This window comes from Mercenaria mercenaria, chromosome 5 (assembly GCF_021730395.1).
Source record: "Mercenaria mercenaria strain notata chromosome 5, MADL_Memer_1, whole genome shotgun sequence".
Taxonomy (NCBI): domain Eukaryota; kingdom Metazoa; phylum Mollusca; class Bivalvia; order Venerida; family Veneridae; genus Mercenaria; species Mercenaria mercenaria.
The window spans coordinates 31,334,699-31,356,197 of NC_069365.1; the positions used below are offsets into that span (position 1 = coordinate 31,334,699).

General features: G+C 33.9%; 1 long non-coding RNA gene across 1 annotated transcript; it reads left to right on the top strand.

Moving 5' to 3' along the window:
- The first annotated feature begins 800 nt into the window (after nt 1-800).
- Nucleotides 801-15,209, top strand: LOC123558879 (uncharacterized). Its single transcript, XR_006687826.2, has 4 exons — nt 801-846; nt 2,437-2,537; nt 5,154-5,276; nt 14,736-15,209. It is a non-coding gene; the product is annotated as an uncharacterized LOC123558879 (long non-coding RNA).
- The last annotated feature ends 6,290 nt before the right edge of the window (nt 15,210-21,499 follow it).

Genomic DNA, 21,499 nt, shown 5'->3' on the forward strand with positions numbered 1-21,499 from the left:
AAGTGTTAAGATTTATCACACCGCTAAGATGTAAGGAATTAATTACATAAATTGGTTTTACTCAAAAAATGATATTTCAGACAAAAATAAGAAATGAATGTAACATGAATGATTATTGTTCAATACATTAAATACAAAAAAAAAAACATACATGCATTCTTTGTATTGCGTTATACATTATTAATTAAAAGAGTTTATTAAGCTTTATTTTGCTTATAGTCATGTAAATAGTAAGAAAATACTGGAGACTTGAGATGCGATTCAGTACCCTTAAATGCATCAGAACTCGCCATTTATGATCCTGTTTTAAAAAAATTTCAGGGGGAGGTCCCCCTTACCCCCCTTACGGGAGGGGGATGCCCCCTTACGTACCTACCACCCCCTCGCCCTCGCGGCCCCAATATCAAACACCTTCCGACGCCCCTGTAAAGGGTCATAATTTCTCATTACTTTTTTAATATTAGAATCAATAGTAACTTATAACTTGGACAGGTGCACAACACTTCATGCTGAGAAACAATCCTATACAGTTTCAAGACCTCAGGTTTATTTGTAAGTTACATGCAAGTATAGTTTCGTATGGACGAACAGACGCAGGTATTGACGAACGGACAAATGTAAATCAATCTAAATATCCGTTGGTGGGCTACAAAAAAAAAGAAGAAAAAAAACTTTGTTTCTGAAATTAAATCAAACAAACTTCATTGTTGATATACTGAGAATGCTGAAATGGATGTTAACTTATTTTGTTACAGTTACCGCCCTTTATATTATTGCGCCATTTGCACCCGATTACCCGTGCTTGTTGCAGACGTATCTATATGACAGTAATTTTGATATTCTCTAGTAAGTGTTGGTGTGTCAGTAACAGACTAGAATATGTTTATTTTCCAAACTGGCCATTTCTGGAATGACATTTATAATGTAGTAATAGTAGGTTTATAGGCCACTTCCAACAGCCTTGCTGTTGGGTTAGCGACGTGGTTGAGTGTCTGCCAACAGATCTCGAGGTCCGGGGTTCGAGCCCCAGTAGGGACCTTGTTATTTTCTCTCCCAGGATTTACTTTAATGGTGTCAGAAGTGTTTGACGGACTCATGCGGTGTGCATGGAGTGTCATTCTGGAGAGCTGGTAAGCTCTGAAAAGTAAAGGGGGAGAAGTGTAGTAATAGTAGGTTTAGCGACGTGGTTGAGTGTCTGCCTACAGATCTTGAGGTCCAGGGTTCAAGCCCCAGTAGGGACCTTGATATTTTCTCTCCCAGGATTTACTTTAATTACAAGAATTGAACAAATAAGATGCAAAAGAAGGGAGAGAACTTCAACAATCAATAGCTTTTAGGAAGTTATAATTTTGTCCCTTTATCAAAAACCTCTGAACAAGCAGGGCTCCAGATATTTATTTTTGGCCCATGAGTATTTACTCATCATAATTTTTGTGAATGCATAAAATGGTAAAATCTGAAATTGACTAGGAGTAATTTTACTTGGGACTGAAAATTTGTAAATGTGAACAAACCAGAAATCAGTCTTTTTAATTCATCTTAATCACCTAACTATATCAAATTAAAATGCAACACAACTTCCATATACAACTTGTAACAAAGTTGAAAACGATTTGAAATTTATTGATCATCAGTAACTTGTTTCTGACTGCTTATTCTTACATCTATTCTATTTGAGTTAGAGTTTGTCTACTACTCAGTGATTTTTTTCTCAAAATTGTGAATGGGTCCGGTACCACAAAAATTGTGAAAATCAGTGTAGTTTTTCTTAAAATTGTGAATTTTTCCCCTTAATTGTGAATTTTTTCAATACTTTGTGAATTATAACATAGGCATAGCCAGAGGTTTGAAATAGTTACGCACAACGAGGCACAAATTGCCGTGTGGGGGGAGAGTGGTGTGATCAAATTAACGCAATTCTGAGCCATTTTGTGTAAATAAACAATAACATTTTGACCTCTTTCAACAGTACATTTTTCTAAAAGATCTTTCAAAATTTTGAAGAAAATTTTTAAAATCTGTCTCGACATACCCATAAGTCTCAAGGCCTCCTCTAAAACAAAATGAATTTCGTGATCAAATAAAGGCAATGCTGAGCCATTTTGTGTAAATAAACGATAGAATTTTGACCTCTTTCAACAGTATATTTAAATCTGTCAAAATTTTTAAAATCTGTTTCGACCTCTCCATCTCATCAGGTGGTGATAATAATCCAGAAACTGTAGAGCCCCAACACCCCCCACCATAGAGCCTATCCAAACAAGTATCTTTACATAGTCAAAACTAAACTAAGTATTGTGAAAATTTATCAGAGGTATAGTATTAGTGTCAGATCATATTGTCATATATTTAAAAAGAAATCAAGGAAATCAAGGAAAACACATGTCACGAAAAGGTGGATCAAACAGTAAATGCTTTCTCTTCTATTAATTACAGTGTATTTTGTACAGACTTTGAGAAGTATGTTCTACGTGGTATGATGTATGTTCTGCATGTGTATAGACTAGACAGAATTGATGACTGGACAGGAATAAAATGTAAGTGTCTTGATTATGATGTATGAACCTTTTACACTTACTACATTGTATTCTTACGATTTATCAAACATATATATTGCTTTAAAAGCTTGGTGATCATTGTCAAGTAACAGAATTTTTAACCTTGATTGGGAGGACACTACCACTATACTGACTATAGCAAAGCAGTATAAGTGCACCCTTATATGGTACCTGACTACCAGTACATACATTTAAGTCCTGACTGGTACTAGAATCCAAGACCCCACCTAAAGTGAACACTACCACATTGCTATAAAAGTCAGCTCTATGGCAAGTCCGGGCACCCTTATACTCTACCCTACTACATTTAAATGTGCTTTTATTTGACTTAAAAAAAGTCAAAATCTGCATCTGCTTTTAATAAAAAATCTGAGTATATATATGACTATAAAAACCTGAAATTTTATAGAAAATGTTTAATACTGAACAGAACAGAACATATATTTATTAGTCTTAAGCATATAACAGCTTATTGATGGGCAGGCGAGGGCAACACTAATTGCCCCATCCAAACATAACGTGGATGGGGGCAGGGGTGCACATAAAAAGAGATTATTTCATATTGTAACATTCTCTATGCGAAAGAAATCATTTGCTGCCAGTTGCACCTTAAATTATACTTAATAACACATCTTCATGAAATAAGTCCTAACATTTCATGCGAAAAAATATATACGGCTTTCTTTTTACTGCGGGATACAAAGAAAGTTCAGATTATTTCCGTCTGAATATTTGTATATGTACATGTAAATGCACTTGCTTATTGTACTTGGTCTCACAATTGTACAATTTTCTAAGTAGGTAACTTGAAAATTACCACATATATTCATGTGATAATGACAAGTATTACATTTAATGATTTGTAAATACAAGAATGAATAATGAAAGTATGTTTCAGAAAGTATTAGATTTTTTAAAACGGAATGGTTAAATATCTATTTGCAAACAGCACACGCCGTTTTAGTAATAAGACGTTTGTGTTACGTCAGGAAAAAGCGGGAAATGCGCAACGTCAAACGCCGCCCATAGCGCCATTTGAGACTTTATCATTTTTTGTGACTTCGTAGCTCGGAAACGAAGTCGGTAGTCAAGGACTTTTTTTTCGTTATTTTGCTGAGAAATGCCTTTAAAGTAATTGTGCAAATTAAAAAAAAATCTGTGGACCAGTAAATGCATCCTCCCAATTTATACAAGAAACTTCACTTCCATAGAGGTCAGATTTTGGAACAACACATGCTAAGGTTTATGGTTACAACTTAATTAATCGGAAAGGGTTAGACTAAAACTTATCACTTAACAAACTCATGTGCAGTCAATGTCACTGTGGGCTAACAGTTATCTGGTAGAAGTGTATTTCATTGATTTAACAAATGATTTTCTTATTATTTTTTATGTCAGAAAAATGCACGAGAAAAGGAGGGTAGGGGAAAATTTATGACAATACTGCAAAAACGAAATCGATAACCCCCGATTATTGTTTGCTCATTTTACAGTAAAATAAATTTATAAAAAAATATTAGTTTTTTTTTTAAAATCTATGTACCAGTTTTTGCACACTACTTAGTCATTCCGCATGAAAACAATAATTTCATAGAAAGATTTTGCCATCATTTTTGCATAAAGTAAGCATTCCTTCGGCAAATAGTGGGAGTATATATTTGAAAATTACATCACCATATAGGTTTCGACTGGCATAGTATATAAAATGGAAAAAAACAACTTTTTAAATAAAAAGCCCCGAAACTAAATTAACCGCCATGAAAATGGCAACGTCACAACTATTTCCAAGTAGGCTAAAAGGTAAAATTTCGACATCATTTGCATGAAAAGTGTGCATTTGATCTTTTCAATAGTTGTACATCGGGTGAAGATCAACTTTTGCTGTTATTTATGTATGTTATGAAGGATGCAACTTGTTTTTGAAAATCCCGCTCATTTCTCCTTCTTCACCTTAAGCATTTATTGAATTGTGGTTGTATCTTTTATGGTATACATATGGGTATGAATTACATTGTTATATAAGGCAAATGTAAAATGTATTAGGACTGAAGGCCTCCATACTTAGTTACCGCGAAAATTATTGAAAATCTTATATCTATGTACTGTTTGTTAAATATTAAATTCATTTAACACAGACTTTAATATAAAGCCCTAAACTGACAAAAATTTACACTGATGGTTGTTGTTTGAACAGCAAGCATTGCATCACAACACATGTTTTCCATATCAAACATGGAGTACTAAACTGAGGGTTGTGGTTTATATTTTCGTTTTTAGTTGTTTTATAGAAACCATGCAGCACAATTGTAATTGAAATTGTGAAAATACTGTTTTTATTTACTTATCGTCCCAAACTAAAGATATTTTTATGTATGGTGGACAGAGTTAATACAATAGAAAAAGGTGATACTGAAACAGTTATTCTTTGATAAAAGGGAGGTATCTCAACTTACAGAAAAAAGTTGTGTAGTTTCATTTCTTGTACATGTAACAAATTAAAAAAAAATGTGTTATAATATTTTTGATGAACAACTAATATTTTTGTGTGCCTGTTTTAAATATTTGGGATAATAGTGTCTGTCTCTTCTTTTGTAGCAAAATATGTGAAATAGCAGCCATGCCATGCCACCAGAGAGTTTTACAGATACATAGATGCTTGTCTTTGAAGCACATGATGGATGCCAATACAGGTGTTTCCAGGCAGAGAGAGTTAATAATGTAAGGGGCAGGGTATTAAATTCAATGAACATCCTTAAACTGAGGAAGGATGAAAAAAAATGCAAATGTCCCAAAGTATCTGAATATCAAGGCCTTCGAGTGGTTTATCGTCTAATTAACAACTGTTCAGAATTCAGATTCGTAGGAATTGAACCACTAGGAATTGAACCACGAGGGCGTTAGCTGTGGTAAATTAGATGATAAATCACAAGAAGGCCTTGATTGTTTTCATTCTGACATGCTCATTGACATATTTTAATAAATATGCTGGAATTCATTTACCCGAGGAGTAATGTATCAGACATCATGCAGCAATTTGACTTTGTTTATCAGAGCTTGATTTCCTTCTTTGTTTAACTGGAAATCAAATCAAGCCATGTTAGAATATAATATATATATAAATTGTGCATATATATGATTGTGCAGTTCAGCGCAATATGAACACTGGGCCAACAATTGGTACAGAATAATGTCCATGTGTAGCAAAGAATGAGCTTTGTTCCATTACAGGCTACATAAATATTGAACCTTGACAAGTGTACATTACTTTGAGATACTTCAAAGTACACATAAAGTTCTACAAAACTTTTGGATCATGGTAATATTCGTATATTTTAATGGTACAGCATAATTATACCAAACAAATATATTCAACAAGAAAATGTAATATAACTAAAGTAGCAGTATTTAGAATATAACAGTTTCTGACTTATTTGACTAAAATTAATTTTTACCAATGATTTCTGCATGCTTATGGCAGCTTTTCATTGAAATTTGCCAAAGTCAGTTTACAACTATAATATCAAAATTCTTGGAAATAATCACAGATGTCTCGTTAATCTGTCATCGTCTCTCAAAAAGAAAGTTTAATTCCAGGCATGATTAAGTTATAGATCCACATTAATTCATTGTGAAGTGTTCCCTAGAAAATGTAATTTTGAAGTGGTGACTGTAATATTGTCTTTGTGAATTTGCTTGTGAAAATATATGATATGTTTGAAAAACATTGCAACGCTCGATATTGTTTAATGATGTGTACTTCCTCATTTTGTACCTGGCATAATTGTCTTTTCTGACTCTGCTCCTAAAAACATGATTTTCATTTCTCTGATGATTACAGTTGAAACTCATCTTAAAATATCTTATATAAAATTTTCTTAATCCTCATGTACATAATTACTTCAGGCAACTTGTCATCAGGTGTAAAAACGGAGCAAAATAGTCTTACCGATAAAATATGCCACATATTATATACGGCAAGTGGCAGTGTTTTGAATAAACTATTGGACTAATCAGCATGAAAGGGATTTTGGAAATACTATATACTCAAAGCCTGAAGGCACCTCATATATAACACAATTGATAGTGGCCTACCAAAAGTCCTGCATTCATTTTATCCAAACTGTTACATTGTAACCACTCAGAGAAGCACATGCATCATGTGCGGCATACTACAAAACATGGAGTGGAGTCGTGGGGTGGAGTCATGGAGTGGAGTGGTGGAGTGGAGTCAAAATTGGAGTGGAGCCATGGAGTGGAGTCAAATTTGGAGTGGAGTGGAGTCAAAATTGGAGTGGAGTCATGGAGTGGAGTCAAAATTGGAGTGGAGTCAAATTTGGAGTGGAGTGGAGTCAAAATTGGAGTGGAGTCATGGAGTGGAGTCAAATTTGTTTTATCAATAATATTTATTTATTGATATTTTTATAACTATTCAACATAATAATGCTTTTGTCTTACATTGATTGTAGCCACACGGAACAGAGGGCCTGGTCAAATTGTTAATTGTCAGTATATTTTATCTCATTGTTTTTGAAGAGATTTTAAAGCATCACATAGATATGAAATACAAATTTATTTATTTGAGAACAATTGTAAACAAATCAAAAGGCGGTCAACCCATGCTGGTATTCAAATAGACCACAGTATAAAATACTGGTAAAAAGTAATAACCAAGTTTCCAAAACTAAGTTCCAACTGAACAACTGTAGGAGCATGTTCTAATTACTACTTGATGTATTCTCTGATGGGTTGGGTATAATAATAGACATTATTTTTCATAACCTTTATCAGTGAACAAATATAACACTCCTCATCAGTGTTTTTTTTTTTTATTGAAGTTTGTTGTTTTTTGTTGTTTTACTTAACAAATTTTTCACTTGGCCTTAGATCATTTTCAAAACTTGTTGACAGATTTATTATGAGAACCTTTCAGTCCCATTCTAAATACCAAATATCAATATCAATTTACAAGTTTAATTATCTTATTAGATGATTTATTTCAACAGTATTTAATTTAAAATAAACAAGAGGAATTTATGAGTCAGATAAAATTAGATATTTAAACTTGTTACATAAATAATTTAATATTTGTATTATGCATTATTAGTGTTTGAAATTGTTTATGTCCACTGATATTGCAATATTGACTACGTTTAGCTCGGGTAAATAAAAAAATGAGTAGCATGCATGTTGGTGTGTTAAATTCATTAATTTTATTCCTGACAAAATGTCTATTGTATCAACCCGCGACCTGCAGTCCGAAGCCCGCAATTTTGTGTACATGTATATATTTTGCGGGCTGCAGGTTGCTACAATGAAACATTTTTCCATTATAGCAACCCACAATTTAGTGTTACTGTATTAAGTGGTTGCACATTTTTACTCGAAAAATGAGGAGTTGAGTACAATAAGCCTCTGCAATTTTGTCAGGTGTGATGTTGATCGTTGAAAAAATTCTTGTATTTTAAGTTTACACTAATTTCTTTATTTTCGATTGCGAAACAAAACAAGTTCTTACAACTTAAGATTAATCGCTAGCGAGACTCATTTCAGATGGAATTAACCTCGAGTTAAGATGTTTTAGTTGTCTTGTAAAATGAAAAACGCAGTAAGTGTTTAAAAACAAACTCAAACTCAAACTCATCACAAATTGCTGTATCTCGTACAAAAATGATAGAATTATGGGATTTCACAAGTTATTCTATTATTCTGAGACCTGGATGCCCAGGTCAAACCGAAGTTATGATTATTTTTTGATATGCTCCAGTAACCAGCGTGTACACCTCATTCAAATAATTATTTTTTTATAATTTGGCTTTAATGATTTTTTTATTCCAATGTTACTTTGTTCCCAAAAAATTGCTATACAGTGTAAAACCGCACTGAAAAATAACCACCAGTTAAGGAACTACACATGGAGTAGCATTATTTATTGAACGACCCTCGTATTTCTGAGTGTCAAAAAGTTAGCAATTTTTGAAATCCATCAAATTTTAGCAAATTTCTGATTTCCTGACTTATGTAATGATAACACATTGTTATGGTACATTATAATTTTATTTACAAATATTAGCGAATTTTTACAATTTGCCAAAATTTCCACCTTGCTAAGTTTACCACTTCTACGGTATGTTTCTGCGCATCCAAAACTGTCTATTACTTGGATTTTTCATTGATTTTCACCATTCTGTGTTTATCACAGGTAGCTAAATACCTTCTGGAAATATATTGGGCAAATAATTTAGTTAATTAATCCCCCGCCGTGGCGGAGGGATTATAGGAATGGTCTGCGTCCGTCCTTCCGTCCGTCTTTCTGTCCGTCCTTCCGTCCGTAACAAAATCATGTCCAGTCCATATCTCCTAAACCCCTTGAAGGATTTTCATGAAACTTGGGTCAAATGATCACCTCATAAAGACGATGTGCAGAACCCATGAGACAGCCTTGTCGGTTCAAGGTCAAGGTCACAACTCAAGGTCAAAGGTTTGAGCCTTCCATTTTGTGTTCGCTCTATATCTCTTAAACCCCTTGAAGGAATTTTATAAAACTTAGGTCAAATGATCACCTCATCAAGACGATGTGCAGAACCCATGAGTCAGTCATGCCGGCTCAAGGTCAAGGTCACAACTTAGGGTCAAAGGTTGAACCTTCCATTTTGTGTCCGCTCTATATCTCCTAAACCCTTTGAAGGATTTTCATCAAACTTGGGTCAAACGATCACCTCATTAAGGCGATGTGCAGAACTTATAAGTCAGCCATGTCGGCTCAAGGTCAAGGTCACAACTGAAGGTCAAAGGTTTGAGCCTTCCATTTCGTGTCCACTCTATATCTCCTAAACCCCTCGAAGGAATTTTATAAAACTTGGGTCAAATGATTACCTCATCAGAACGATGTGCAGAAATTATGAGTCAACCATGCCAGCTCAAGGTCAAGGTCACAACTAAGGGTCGAAGGTTTGAGCCTTCCATTTTGTGTCCACTCTGTATCTCCTTAACCCCTTGAAGGATTTTCATCAAACTTGGGTCAAATGATCACCTCATCAAGAACTCATGAGTCAGCCATGTCAACTGAAGGTCAAGGTCACAACTGAAGGTCAAAGGTTTCAGCTCTATATCTCCTAAACCCCTTGAAGGATTTCCATGAAACTTTGGTCAAATGATCACCTCATCAAGACGTTGTGCAGAATTCATGAGTCAGCCATGTCAGTTCAAGGTCAAGGTCACAGCTAAAATCAAAGGTTTTACCCTTTCACTATCCATAGCAGTGGCGGGGGATTTAGCTGTCTTTCAGACTGCCTTGTTTATTACTATTTCATCTATGTACACACATATCAAAATAAAATACAATGCACATGTAATCTTAAAATCTCAGCCAAGTTTGATTCTGGGCTACACCTGTATACTGTAAGTCAAGAGTTGTCGGCCCTTCAGTATAACATAATTTGTTACATATCACCTTGTTAGATCTAGTACATTACATGTATCTTGATTTCTTTTGGAATCCTAATCATATTTATATACAATATGAAGTGATCTTAAGATCTAGATCTAGATCAGGAGTGATTACAAGGCAAATCAGACTAAAAAGTCTAGCAGAGTCAGAGCTATAAGGCCTTGATCTATAAAAAATAAAATGATTCCCACGTTTGCACTTTCATTTCTGCATCAATCCAAATGATATGAAGAATTAAAATCTGGTGCAAGTGTGATAGTAAGATCGTTAAGAAATGGGCTGTTGCTTGTAATGTTTAAAAGAAAATTCTCTTCAAATGGTCACATTGACCTAATGATTCCAATAGCCCCTTCATCCGAGTTTTATAAAGTTTCACCTAAAAGTCTGTTACTTTTAATATTAACAAGAAAAAAAAAACAAGAAAAATAACATGTTATCTCCATGTGATAAACATTTAATATATAAATGCAAATGCCATTTCAAATTTAAATAATAAATCCAGTGCTACATCATAAAATGCTACAATTTTTTTTCATCATTTTTAATTGGAATTGACACCACTATGATAATGCACGTCCTTTCTCCTGTCACGTTAAATGAAAATTAATGTAGGCAACAACCATCCAATATACCCTAATAAAACCTTTAAATATTTAATCAACCACAGGGTAGATGTTAGAAATACATGGAACTAGAACATAGATATAGACACTACATTTATTTTTTCAGAAATATATTATATATATACTGACTCGCATTTTCTCTAAAGGGCAATAAATCAATTATTTTGTTAACAGGAATTTAGATGGAGCTTCACATGCTTAATACAATATTTCAAAATTTTGACTCAATGACTCCACTCCAAATTTCACTCCACTCCAAAATTTGACTCCACTCCAAATTTGACTCCACTCCACGACTCCACTCTAATTTTGACTCCACTCCACCACTCCACTCCATGACTCCACTCCACGACTCCACTCCATGTTTTGTAGTATGCCTCATGTGCAGATTCTTTTGATGTCTTCTTAGTATAACTTCTATCATAACCCTTACAGAAGCAAGCATCTGCGGCGTACATAATGTGTACTTGCTGCGTACATGCCGCGAACACAGTAGTACGCCAAAGAAGTACGTTTTATATACACCGCATGCTGCGTACATGCTGCATACTATTTCACAGAGTACACAGCATGTACACAGGAGACAGTAGTACACAACATGTATGCGGCACAGTGATTGAAATTTTCAGAAGTACACTTTTTTTTACACAGCAAGAAAACAGATTTTTCTAGCAACTCTGGTTATAGATTAGACCCATCATGTGATCTCTTTGGAGCATGCCCAGTAATAACTTCCTGTCTATTTGAAAGTTGGAGCTAAAATGACAACAGTCTCTTAGAGTAAAATATCCTAAAATAAAGGACTAACATACAGTATCAAAGTTTTGTAAGTTGAATTTGCTTTTTGTATTTTAACTGAAGTTAAAATATTCATGTAGTGTAATTATTTACTTCATACTTAGCTGTGTTTGACTTTTGTATTTGAATTATAATTGTTCTTTTCAAACCTTAGCAACTTGATCAAGACAACTTACATACCGGTATATATAAAGGAAATATTATGTATTATAATTTAGGTTATGATTTTAAATGTAACAAACTTGCCACAGCAAAACTTATTCTATATTAATTAGTAATTCAACTTCTCTTTCAATTATAGTAATCAATAAACATTTTTTTCTTTTACATTTTGATTTGGCTTAAAAACTTAAGTTCATTACTTTACTTAAAATACATTGCATTCCATTGCCTAAATGTCTTTGCACAAAGTTATACTGACTGAATGTGTAAAGAATATATCGATGCAAAAATACAAGAAAAGAATACATAATTTGCACCTTGTTCACAGCATGTACACCGGAGAGCCTATTTGCATGTGAAAAGTGTATGTGCCGCATACATGCTGTGTACTATTTCTCTGGTGTACTTCCCGGGTACTAAATTTCTCCGGTGTACTTCCTGCGTACTATATATTCGCAGCATGTACGCGGCAAGTAGTACGCAGCAGAGCTCATTTGCATGTCAGAAGTGTACTACAAACGTACTACTGGTGTATATGCGGTGCATATTCTGTGTACTATTTCAAGTCCAAGAATTTAGTACACATCATGTACGCGACAAGTACGCCACATATACGCAGCAAGAGTACACGGCAGGCCCTTTTCTTTGGTAAGTGAAAGACTTCCACTGGCTTCTCTAAGCAGAAACTAAATTTAGAATAATGGACTTTGCATTAAATAACCCTTATCATGCTGGACACAATTGATTCTGCCTTTGTGACCAGTGTAGATCATGATCAGCCTGCACATCTGTGCAGTCTGATCATGAGCTGCACTATTTGCCATTCAGTCAGTATGATTTTGGTAAGCACCCCTTTTAACAGTTACTGGTACTGTCCAAATTGGAAGATGGACAAATTCATTATAGAGATTTAGCAGGGAAAGGGTTAACTTAGACTGATATTTAGATTTGATAAAAATGTAGTACAGTATATAAATCAGTCTTGCATATTCAGAATGGGAGTAGAATTATTATTGTTATAACACTTGTCTTTTGTCCCAATCCTGTTTGTAAGTATTATTTGTTAAAAGCATATATATACATTCGCCCTATTCTTTTCATTTGAAAATTGTGACATTCATTTTGTATGAACTGAGCAAAAGGAAAGGCGTGAAAGTTAGGTCAACGCTGCTTAGTGATAACAGGCCGCTGTTTTGACAACGTCTGCGTATAGTCAAGGAGAGCGTTCCTTAGATGACGTCGCAATTGTTCCATCTGGTGAACAGAATGGGCGGGAAGCTGATTTTGATGTTAAATGCAACAAAATGTGTGCAATTTATAATTTAATCTTGTTTACAAATGGAAAGGAAATATAATGTAAATATAAGAAATGAAATTTTTTCGGTGTTCATGCGAAATAAACGACAGAATAGGATCGTCAAATTAAACACGAATCGCTAGCACGATTCATGGATTTGCAGATCCTGTTAAATATAGAGTGGTGGAACCTATGCTCGCGGTATTCCTATGCTCGCGGTATTTCTATGAATACGCTCTCTCCAGAAGCACAGATAAAAATATTTCATCATGCTATGTTCAGCACCGATCAGTGGTGAAATGCCTTTAAAACAAACGTAGCGATAGCCGCGTGTGCCGCTCACGTGACGTATACAGCAGCCGATACATTTTACGCAATCTGCATCCATCGCACAAATCTCGGACAAATATGTCAAAATAACCCAACTTAAGTTAGTTTTTTTTAAAAATCATGCATTACAGTCAGATGTAAGATTCTTTTAAGAGCAAAATGTGATGAATGTGACGCCTGGCTACACTACGAGTGCCTGTCGAACCATGAAAAGATCGATGTTGATTTTAGTATTTTGACAAAGTCCAAATGGCTTTTTCTGAGATGTAGGGAGGAGTAATTTTCCTACACACAAAAGAAGTGTCGGAAACATTAGTGAGTTATTCACGGTCGTTGTATGAATCATTAATACCTGAACATTCTGTTTTTATATAGCATTATTATACGTGTTAAAGCTTTGTTCTAATAGTGACTCCATTTCTGTAAGGGAAATATACACATAGAGGCACATACTAAATTTTATCCTCATTTCTTTTGTTTTTCACATAATAAATGAGTAATGTTCTAAATATTATATTCGCATATGCTTGTTTGTTCATTTTTAGCCTGCTGAATTTTTTTTTCGCCCTTAGTTTAATATATATAACATACCGCCAGCATAGGTTCCCTTCAGGGCGAATTTTCACCTTTTCACTTATGCCGTGTCGATAGCTCACGAGACGACTATGTCACGTGATGATGCACATCAACAATATGTTTCGATAAAAGGAGGATAACTTTATGTTTTTGTATAGGCAAATCGAAATAATAATTTTTTCTTGTTTCTTAAAAAGATAATATATGTACAAAATACCGCGAGCATAGGTTCCACCACTCTACTGTAGTTTTATTAAATCTTATTTAGAAGACCTAATTATTTGCAGCAGTGAAACAGAATATCATACACAAAACCCGAGACCCTATTTTAAAGGTCAATGTCAACAGTTTAAAAGTAGATTTTAGTAACTAATGCAAAAAAATTGCTAAACTAATATGTTTATTTGCTAAATAAATACAAGAAAACCAATATGCAAATATGGAGAATGAGTAGATTGAAGATGCAGTTTTGACGTTGTCTTGTTGGTGCTGACTGTATTGGAACTGAGATTAGGACATGATTTTGATGATAAAAATCAGAATATCGGAACCACTCAATGACTAGATTGTGATACTTCTGGGAATTTTAGAGTATAAATGTACCAAAAAGGACCTTAGCTATTTGAACAGATTGATCTGATTTTGAAAAATATAGGTATTATTAACTGTAAATTTGTTAACTTGTTGGTTTTTTTTGGGTTTTTTTTTTTTTTTCATTTAAAAAACCCCCTTTAGATGTATATAGAAATAAGAAATTAGTGAGCGATCTTTTTGAGTTTTTGAGAGAATAATTGGAAAAGCTATAAAATTATCTGAATTACTTGATATGTCATACAGATATCCGCAAAGATGAAAAATCCTCAAATCAGATGTTTCTGTTCTTACAAAAGTCCCCAGATCTGTCTTTTTAGTATTCATCTTTTATTGTGTAATTCTGATTTCAGGACAGTAAATGTGTTTATAATGTACTGTGAGACAAAATTCTGAGGAAGTTCTTTTGGAGATCTGTGAAAACCAGGGATTGTCCTTCAAACTGGTAAGTGAGTTTGATTCATAATTATATGAATTATAGTGTTTAAAGGTCCAATACTAAGGAAAGTGAACATTTTAATTTCTTTTAAAAAGCACAGAAACTATTTCATTTTATTGGAAAATGAAAGTTGGTATGTAGAAATTCGAAATAAATCGCAGTATATGTACAATTATTTTTCTATGAAGTATGAAGAAAGTTAAAAAGACCTGGGGGGTCAGTCTGTCGATTCATTGAAATTTCAACATAATACACATACATTTCTTTGAGTTCCAAAGACCTTCTGTAAATTTTGACCTGCCAATCTTCATTATTTAGTGTCTTGCAGAAGTCTATGCACTGGCTATGAAAAAAATTGCCAACTCACTTTCCCTTAGTAATGGACCTTTAAAGTATATTGATTGCAGGTACTGTAAAGTATCATAATACCTAGACTTTTATTTTCCATTTCAATAGTTCGTCCTCTGAAAAGAAAGGGAAAACAAATCACAAAGTTTATGATGTTCTGTGACGTTTGCTGAAATGTTTTTGGATCTAATCTTGTTTGAACTATGTAAAAATGTAATAAATTCATTTCCACAACCAAACATAGATGTATCTAACAAATCCAACACCAAGTACCTAAATATTTCATGTGTCAGTTAACGTCCTTGGCAACAATAACACTCATCTTTAAACAGTTTCGGCAGCAGTTCAAACTTTCAGTTTCGTCCCATACCACTTGGGCAAACAATACAGTCTTTGCAAGAAACATCCTTTAAACCATTACCAGTTTTGGTTCACTGCCTTGGCATCCCAGCTCTGCAATTCATTGTGTAAAAATGGCAATGAATAGTAATTTAGGAATTCAAATAGTTGGTCAGTCCTCGAATATTTCACTATTCATTCTTCAACAGATCAATAAAAAAATCTTTTTTGTCAGCTGTTACATACATTAAGCGACATGCCAATATGCAGGATGACAGATCAAAATTCTTTGGTGCATAATTCTTTACACAAGATATTAACTATTTTGATATTTCATTATGCTCTTGTTACAACTGATTCTTTTTTGTCTTATGAATATTCGAATAGTGAAGCTGTATCTATGCAGGAATTTTTGAAGGTTGAAGATTTCTTTTGACATCCCTAGTAAAAGTAGAAAATTACTTATCTGAAAAATAATATAAGAATACTTCAGGAAAAGACAGTAAATGTTGAGATGTATTTTTAAGTAAATTTTAATCTGAGGTAAAAATCAATATACATTTTATTGTTGAAGGAATTTAATCATATATCAAAGTTTCATACTACCTTGACTGTCAGATTTGAGTGCAAATTCTACTTTGCAGGCAAGAACTGATATTGAAACGTGTTATTTTGACGAGTGTTAGTTCTTGTCTAAAGCAAGTTTTATTTTCTTAAAGGATTAGAATATTTCTCAAATAATTCTCGGAGTATTTATTTCAGATGTAGCCATCTGAAAATTAATGCTTGTGAAATATTTTAAACTTTAGCGGAGAACTTAAAACACAACAAAACAACTTCTTTAGCTTCACTTTTTAAAATTAAACTTTTAATATGGCTTTTGTTGGTGCCACTCTGTTTCATCAAAGTCCACATCACAAAAGTATTGCTCAAAAGCTACTCAGCTGAATGCATTCGGACGTCACACATGTCCTTTGCATCATGAGATTACCTCACAAGACAAGTTATATAATGCTAACTTACATTTTATCATATTATCTAAAGTTTTGTATGTAAGGTTTCTCAGAAACTACTATGATGTATACTTTAAAACTCAACAAAGGTCTTTGGCACACAGCAGCAAGTTATCTAACTCTTGTTTACATCTTGTAAAAATTATACTCCTTTTTTACAAAGAAACTTTTTGAAAGTTTTGCATGTAAGCTAGTTTCTCAGAAACTGCTAGGCTAAATGTTTTCAAACTCCAAACACAACAATGACCACACATGGCAAGTGTTATAACTCTAGTTTACATTTTCCAAAATTATGCCCTCTCTTTTTTTTTGTAGCTCACCTGTCACATAGTGACAAGGTGAGCTTTTGTGATCACCCTTGTCCGTCGTCCATCCGTTGTCCATCCACAATTTCTTGTGAACACAATAGAGACAACATTTTGCAATCAATTTTAATCAACCTTGCACACAACTTGTGTTGGCATAATATCTCTGTTCCTTTCGAAAACTGGCCAGATCCCATCATGGGTTCTAGAGTTATGGCCCCTTAAAGGGCCAAAATTTGCTATTTTGGCTTTTGCAGCCATATAGAGACTTCATTTATGGTTTGATTTGATACAAACTTGCAAAAAAGCTTTAACAACAATAGATTTTGGATTCCATGATAAATCCGTCAGATCCAATCATAGGTTCCGGAGTTACATAGTTTATAGGGTCATCATAACGCTCTTGTTTGTGTATGTTTTGCATGTAAGCAAGTTTCTCAAGCATTGTTGTGATAAGTCATGACAGCTCAGAGCCAAGTTCCATTACACTGACTTAAAGTTTACACTCCTTATTATGCCCCTTTTCAACTTTGAATATTTTTGTCGAGCCTGCTTGCGGAAGCAAAGACATATATGTCCATATGGCTGTTCAGTGCGTGCGTAATTGAGTGCGTGTGTTAGTCTGGATTTGTTTGTCTAGACATCACTTTGACATGCATGGAGCAATCTTGTTTATATTTGCCATGAATGTTAACCTCAGTGAGTTGGAGTGTCTTGTGCAAAACCCAGGTTCCTATCTCAAAGGTCAAGGTCACAGTTGGAGGTCAAAGGTTATGTCAGATATTGTCTGGCCCATAGCTTTGACGTGCATTGAGGAATCTTGTTTATATTTTGCATGAATGTTTAACTCAGTGAGACTGACTCTATCTCAAAGGTCAAGGTCACAGTTAGGAGTCAAAGGGTGGGCTCGACATGTTGCCCGTGGGCATCTAGTATTAGCTAGTATTATGTCAAAGACTTTTAATTTGTCAAGCACAATGTTGCAATATATCTGACAGCTCTGTAAACTGAATGAGAAACCGTTATATTTGGAAATGGTAATAAGAGAAAAGAAAAAAAGGTCATCATGTGTATCATATTCCTGTACACAGCATGACATGAACTTTAATTTTAAACTTGCCTAACTGTATCCACGTACTGAACCTATAAATAAACCTTTAGGAAAAAATGACTTGAAAAGAGTGATAGACCAAGTAAATCTACCAAGTTTTAAAATCTTGCTATTTTGAAAAAAACTTAGCAGCTTTTGTATTTGGTCGGGTTTTCGAAGAAAAATCTGGCTTGTAGATTAGGGCTGTCCGGGCGGATGGATGGGATAATTTGCCTCATGTTTACTTTTTTGTTCACTCAATATCTGGACAAGTATTTCACCTAGGATCTTGAAACTTCATAGGTATGTTGGTCTTGATGTGTACATGACCCCTATTGATTTTGGGGTCATTGGGTCAAAGTTCAAGGTCACAGGGACCTAAACATTGAAAATTGTTTCTGCTCAATATCTGGACAAGTATTTCACCTAGGACATCGAAGCTAATAAATAATGAATCATACGAATGTTTGTCTTGATGTGTACATGACTCCTATTGATTTCAGGGTCAAAGGTCAAGGTCACAGGGATATAAACATTGAAAATGGTGTTTTTCTTACTTTTGTTTTTTTACACCAATTTTTTTCTTTAATATCATTTTCTACCTGACGTTTCTTTTTTTCCCTTTTTCCTTCAATAGTGCTTATTAATTTGGGGGCTGTTTATTGTATGTCTTTATTAGAACTTTAACTTATTATCACCTAATTCGGAAAACCCGGCCAAAATGCCATCAAGCGTTAGCTGCTTGTTCTTAAAGAGGAATACCCAATATCTGACAAAGTCAATATTTCTGTTTAGAAAAGGCTTAATGAAATATTAAAACTGACGAAAAATATGAAAATTGAACTACAGACAAATGAGATGTGGTAATTTAAATATTGTCAGTTTAATGAAACAGCAACCATTTTGGGCACAGTTGCATGTGTTCATTCCTTATATATGCATAACCAAATACATGTATGCTATTTTTGGCAAAACTATGTTTTTATATGATTGAAGATGGAACTTAAATTCAACATACATACTAAGAATTGTATTATATTTTGACCTAGAAAATATGATTATTATTGATTTGCCATATATTGTATGTCTGAATAAGGAATAATGATGACATAATTATGACATTGCCCAAAATGACTGTCACTTCATTATATTGATGGTATTCAGTCTACTGTGAACCAGTATCTTTTTCATTTGCAGTACTTTTTTCATAATTTTTTAACGTTTCATTATAAGAAATGTGGTCAGTTGTTGCATAATCCATTTTAAAGTGCTCTGAAAAGTCACCATGCTAAGCAGTGTACAGACAAGACAGAGGATTTTATTGATGTATATAATACAGGCACGTGTCCAGGTGGGGGGCCAGGGGGCCCGGGCCCCCCCAGCTGGCTGCCTAGTTACGATTTTTATTACTATGGGCCCCTCAATTAACAAATTTATACACCAGCGCAACTGGCTTGATGTGACAGCAATACACAGGCTAAAGAGCCATAAAACCGTGTCCGGTAATGGAAATTAGCCCCAGGCATGTCACAGGTAAAATTTTATCTGTGCATGCTTCATTGATCGGTACTTGATTGGGTAGTGGAGAAATTATTATGTTTTTTACTCTTTGGAAGTGTTATAAAATGATCAGAACATTGTTGGTTTTGTTAAGTAAATCTTAAAATGAATCTGAAAATTGAAACATTATGATGGTTGTATTTTGTTTCTACATTAAGGCACATTCCCCAAATTTATTAAATTGATAGATATTTATCCTATCTTTTTATTTTACAACAATTATGAATTTGAAACTACTCTATCAATTTTACTCTTTTGGGTCCAATAACCTACTTAAAAACTCCCATAGTTTTAAAAGTAGTTTCTCAGTAAATCTCACAAAACGCATCTAAAACTCGTTACTTATGAGGGGTTTTATACATAAAAATATCCTTTAATATGTGCTGTGATGTTATAGTTTGTACAGTCAAAGAAGTATAAAATACACGTCTATTTATTTTTATAGATCTTTGGTACAGTTAAGAGTTCATTGTCATTTGAAATCTATGATGTAAATAGTAATTGTCATAATACTTCGTTTGTTTTGTTGGAAATCTAAATCTAGAATAGAGTGGCTTTTGTCTCTATGAACATAAAAAAGAAAACAAAATCATAGAAATATCGTAATTATCAGTCTAGTGGCTAGTCTAATTATCAAGGGTATCCTATTTGCAAAATGGCCGAATAATTTTCTAAGAGGACTGATGTTAAAATTGTAATATTGGACATAGTATATAGACTGGCTCAGTTCACTACATGAAATCATAAAAATGTGAAAAAATTATCATAGTCTAGTAGCTAGTCTTCTTAATAATCATCTTAAAACTTCAACATTTATTTTTCAACTGGGTATCATACAGAAAAATAAGTCCATACACTGTGACTGTACAATCATACATACATTGAAAAAGGCTTGATGAAATGATTAAAAAGTAGACTTTTCCTTAAATATATGATACATTCATGCATCCTTAAAGGTGTTTCAGGTAGCAGGAAAATGCATCTATTCATGTGCCATATTAAAAAAATTTCGCAATCGGGAGGGGATACCCCTCCCGAACCCACCCCAATTGGCCCCCCCAGCAAACAAATCCTGCACACGGGCCTGTAATATTATATACTTAAGTGTTAATGTTCATTCCTGCAGGTGAACATTAGAAGTTCATTGTTGTTAGAACAGACATTTATTTAAAAAAAAATAATAAAAAAGACATAAATCAGTATTAAGTTGGCTATGAAAGTAATAAGTTGAACCTGCCTACTAAGTGACACCTGTATTAAGCAGCTAGTCAACTAACTTTATAAACTGACTTTTTCTCCTAATGAAAACTTGCCTTAAGCAGACACCTGCCTTTAACAACCATACTGTATTAATTGCTCCCTTGGTTGGCTAATACAGCTAAATTCCTCATTAATTGAGATGAAGAACACTACAACGAAGTATTTTATATGTTTGCGCCTCCTACAGTAAATTGTTCCTTTAATCTATGCCGAGTACATTTGTACTCAACTGATACAATTTTGATCAAGTTCTGAGAAGTTTTGATATAAAGATATTGAAAGAAAAAGTAGAGCTTGATCTAGGTTTTCAGTCGGAATGCATTTTGGTAATTGTCTATCAATCAGATTGGCCTGAGATGAAACCAAACACTGTAGACTATATTTGTTATCCATTCTTAGGTGTTTTTAAAACAATCAATATGAAATACTATTAGGTTGAAAATTCTGTGTTACTGCAGCTTCCAGATATAATCCCTGTGAAGTATTATTTGAATACTAATTACTGTGTACTGTCACTCAGACACTCGGTAAAACTCGGAACTCTATTTATCATCAAGACATTATCACACGATGACTGTAAGACAAAGCAATTTCTGTCCAGAACATGAAAATAATTGTTTTGATTAAAGATACACAAGAACAAATCAGGAGTGCTGAATCCTATTTTGTGGTTCCAGAATTTCAATAAACTTGGCAACGAAGCAATCTATCAGCTGGACTGACAAGTGAGCTATCCATTACCAACTAGGGGAGTGATATGCGG